Source organism: Lichenostomus cassidix, chromosome 4A (assembly GCF_008360975.1).
Source record: "Lichenostomus cassidix isolate B80296 chromosome 4A, HeHo_3.0, whole genome shotgun sequence".
In the NCBI taxonomy this organism is placed as follows: Eukaryota; Metazoa; Chordata; class Aves; order Passeriformes; family Meliphagidae; genus Lichenostomus; species Lichenostomus cassidix.
Window position 1 is genome coordinate 15558333 of NC_139485.1, and position 4837 is coordinate 15563169.

General features: G+C 40.2%; 1 long non-coding RNA gene across 1 annotated transcript; it reads right to left on the minus strand.

Moving 5' to 3' along the window:
* Positions 1-2188: 2188 nt before the first annotated feature.
* Positions 2189-4174, minus strand: LOC146437581 (uncharacterized). The gene is made up of 3 exons (XR_014852341.1): positions 4037-4174; positions 2979-3037; positions 2189-2291 (listed from the first exon to the last, which is right to left on the minus strand). It is a non-coding gene; the product is annotated as an uncharacterized LOC146437581 (long non-coding RNA).
* Positions 4175-4837: the final 663 nt, after the last annotated feature.

The window sequence follows — 4837 nt, forward strand, 5'->3', positions numbered from 1 at the left end:
AAGGAGACTTTTGATTCCTGGAGAAATTTTCTGGAGCGATTGTTGAAATAATTCTATTTAGACACCGGGAAATGCCCTCTAGTCCCAAATCCCATGCCGTGGCAGTGGGCAGGCAGGACAGAAATGTTTTCAGCAGCAGAAAGTGGAGACCTCAGGAAATGATCCCTGGCAAAGCTGTTGTTCAACGGGGATGCTGAAGGAAATTCAGCGGAAAACATTTATCAGAAACTTCCGTCCAGAGAGGAGCTATGGTGTGGGGAAAAATGCAAATATTACTCAGCAGAGCAAGGGCAAAGGAAATAGGAAATGGGCTTGAGAGCTCTCTGAAATAATCTGTCACTGAAATGTGAGCAAACAGCCCTGTGTGCTGCCTGCTCTATTATTGTAGAGCCTTCCACAAGTCCAGATCCTCTCGCAGCACTGTGCCATTATCTGAAAGTTGGCTCCTTCCAGTTCCAGCTTCCCAAAGGTAGGAGAAAAAGCTTAATTTGGGTCTTATCTTGACACATCATTTGCATGTTTGTTTTTTGAGCCTTTGGAGCAACTGATGGGAAAGTGGTGAGCTTATCACGGAAACAATACATCTCAGCAGTGCTGGAACTGCTGGCTTTGGGGCTTTGTAGAGACTGCAGAGAAATTCAGCCAAAATCTTGTAGGAATCCCAGAGGCACAGAGCACTCCTCTGGGAGGGCTGGGATGAGGGTGGAGCAGTGTTTTTGGGAGCTGATGCAAGCAGGAAACCTCCTCCTCGTAGGGATAGGAAAAGAGATGGTGCTCTGAACTCTGCTTTTTTCACCTTGAAATGCTTGACTCTACAGGCACTAAATCTCAAGAATGCCATCATTACAGGTAATATAGGTGTTTGTATGACTGCAGACAAAACAAATGCCTATTAACATGTGATTATTGATGTTTTTATGATAATGATATTGCTCAAATGAACAAAACAGTAAGTCTTTAAACAGAGAGGGATACTAACAATCCTTCCTTCAGCCATATCTTATATTCTCACATTGATTAAAAAAAACCCCAAACAACTCTCTCAAAGGCAAAGAAAAAAATATTAGAAATCGTAACTGCTGCAATTAGTGCTACATTATCTTTTGAATTCCAGTATCCTTGAGTTCTTATTCAATAAAATATGACTGAAATGGTAGTAATTCCCTGGGTTTGACAGATGCTTTCCAGGCTTATCTGAAAACACAGCAGGAAAGAGAGAGAAGTGTGCTACATGGAATATTCCCACTGTTTAATTCCAGATACCAATAATATGAAACAATACTCCCTAGGTGTCTCAGCAGAACAGAGAGGTCTCTCCAGAGGGTGATTTAGGACAACCAAATTAGACCCATTGCTGGGAACGGCACTCAGAAGGTTCGTGAAGGCAGGCAAAGTCAATATGTCCTACAGTGGATGGCATCAAGAGTATATATATAAAAAAAAAATGCAAGCCAGGAAGAAAAAATCCAGGAGGAAAACAATCAGCATGATTGCAATCTTGCACTCAACTGGGTGCTTGTCTTTGTCTCTCTGCTCTCCTGTCTCCATTGTTCACCCTCCATGTCTTCTCCCTCACACAACTTTGTGTTTTAAACTACAGCACCATGTGTTCCTCACCACTTCCTTGATTTATAAAGGAGATAAATAAATGATTTCATCAAAAAGGATTCAACTAGATGGTGTGCTCCCAGGCCTCAGTGCTTACAACATTTCTGCAGCAGGCTTTGGTTTATTGTAAATGAGCAGAGGAAGTGGATCTTACAAAGTGTCTTCCTCAGTGGGGAAAAAACAGTTTAAAGGTATCTCATTCATAAAGCCTGATAACAACAAGAATGGTGCAATGCCCATGGCTGATGCAGAGGAATTTGACAACAAAATAGTGAGAATACAACAGAATTGAAGAGCAGGGCACAAGTGCAGAAGCAATTTCAACTTGGATTGGCTGCAGGAGAAAAGGCAAACAAAGAAATGTCACAAATTAGGGCTGCTCTGGAGCTCAGATTCAGCAGTGATGCCAGCACGTGTCACAGCTCTGTTGTGAATGAAAAGGATGAATGAAAAGGATGCTGAAGTCATTTTTACACTGCGCTTTTTATTTTTATTAGACAGGTCAAATGGCTTGGCAGCGAAGAAGGAGTTAAAATAGGGAGAAGCTGTGTACATGGAGAAAATAACTCAGTTACTTCCAAGTTGCATGACTTTTCTATCTATTTGGGTAGTTCTATCCTTTTTTTAAGTGCTGGCTGTGTTGAAGCTCTGTAGGTAGTGATGACAGCTGACTGTTCATACGCCTGCATGAAGGGAGAGATCAGATCCAGAGAGATTTCTGTGGGAGAGCTCATTTCAAAAACCTCCACCACCTTGCTGCCAGCATCAATAAAAAGCACTGCTCTTGCCTAAATTGCTTATGCAGTAGAGCTGATCCCCATTGGAGCACTTGTGGAGAATAAGTTTGGGAATGTCACAGAGATGAGGAACTTTTTATTCCTCTTGCTCTTTCTGTAAATATTACACGGATAGCTAGAAGATTTAGATTCAATTGTAAGAACAACCTGTCTGGTTATTTTAATTTTTTTTAAAGCATTTTCATGATTTCTACTATTAAATGTTGGTAGACATATTGGGCCATCTACTGAAAAACAGTTAATATGTTTATTGCTTTTTAACCCTAGAATCAAGAGATTTAACTATTTTTGTTAAAATCTGAAGAATTTCAGACTGCAACAAGAACATATTGCTTTTACTCACTCCGTCAAAAATTAGCAAAGGAAAAATACTCCTCAGAAAACTGCATTGAGCAAAAGAATGCATCTTTTTGTGTATGATTTTTACAAACCATGTCTAATAAGTGTTCTGTACTCACAGGAGCATATCTGGGGCAGGAAAACAAGAGCTAGTAACTCTTGAGCAATTGACCATTTTCCATTTGGAAACTGCTTGTTAACAGAGTCACAGCCATGCAAAGTGAGGTTCCTTACCACTCTGTCTCTTCTGATGAGACATAATTGATTTCAGGCTTTATGGGGTCAAATACACTCTGTAAATACAAAGATAAAAATAGGCAGTGATGTCAGGGTATGTGAAACAACTGAATCCACAGATGTCCATTTGAGAGAACAAAAACCAACTCACTCCTGGGGCACAGAAAAGGTGAGTTAACTATATCTGACACACACATATGTGATAATATACAGCTATTATGAAATTATTATACATTTATAAATTATTAAAAAAAATTTGCAATACCTACTCAGCCTCAGAACACACCTGGTTAAAGTAATCCTTGTGTCCTCTATGTGTTCAGCAGCAGCACTCAAAAGGTTGATGCAATGAGTCAACCAGATAAGGCAGGATTTAATTACTTGACTGCAACATCAAAAATGAAACTGCACGAATTGAAGTGTGCAACATCTGAATGTTTTGCTCAGGAAAGGAACAGGACTGTCTGCTTCTGTTTCACTCAACAAAATATGATGTCTTTACATAACACCTTGTTTACTACATGTTGGATAATTAGCTCGTCAAATATTAAGACAGTGTCAGTTCTGTTCCATTAGCTAGCTGAAGATATTATAAACTACATGGAAAATATCCAAGGAATAATAATATCAAGGCACACCATCCCCTGCAGGAGCTTTGGTGGTGGTTTTTTCCTCTCCCTCACTGTACATCCTTTGCAGAGAATTTTCAGACAGAAAGGTCCCCAAATTTAGCCCACAGACAGGAGTGTAAACACCCAGGAGGGGAGATCAGCCCCATCAGAGTCTGCACGTCATATTCTATTTAGAAGCAGATCCAAGTGTGTGGTGGTTGGTGTGACATGATGGGGATGAAGCTCAGTGAGCAAGGTCAGAGGGATGGGAGATCTGCATCCCCTTCTTCCCTCCCTCAGCTCATGGACAACATCTGGCACAGCAGCACAGCCTGCTGCTGTCACTGCTCCCTGCATGCAAATGTGACTTAGCACCTTCTCTCAAACACTCTGGAGTGCTCACCACAAATAACTGCACTAAAAATAACCTGCAAAAATATGCACCAGAAAGCAAGGCAGCATCTCAAGGCAGCCGTCTGCTGGGTTGTGGTGAAACTCAAGGAATTCTGGAATGGCTGACTGACTCTCTGAGCTGAGCAGTGGGATGGTTTTACTCTGTAGCTCCTTTTAAAGAGGGCTGGATCAATAGAAATAAAATCAGTCCATAAAATGTGATTAAAGATGACATTTTTTAGGCTCTTTGCTAACTTTACTGTTGAACAATACCAATAGTCATAAATGAGTGGATTCAAAAGTCAGTGGGAAATGGATAAACCCCATTAACTGCAGAAATTCTGTGGGTTCTGTTTCTTGGGGCAAACCTGGATTGTCACAGTCGATTTCATGGATCTTTGCAATGAGATGTGTAACAATTTGGAATCACAGAATAATTCAGGCTGAGAGCATCCTCTGGAGGTCCTAACCCATCCTGCCTGTTGGAGGCAGGGTTAGCTATGTAATGATAGTTAAAACTAAATTTTAATAAAATAATATAGACAAAAATGTATAAAATAACAACAGAAAGATGATATGAGGATTTGGTGTGACTTTACTGTCTGACAGGGTTAGGAACACCAACACCTCCCAAACCCAGCAAAATCCAAAGAGAAAAGCAAACTGCAATGCAGATAATACTTCAGCTTTTAGTTTAAGGGATTTAAGTATCTTAACATTATAATTTAAAAAAAAATCAAATACTAAAAGCAGTAATTACAATTCCAATACTCTCTTTGAGTTCCAGTTTTTGCTTTTCCCCCCACTGTGCCTACTGTTCGTGCTGTCAACACTTGTCTGATTCATTTTGGT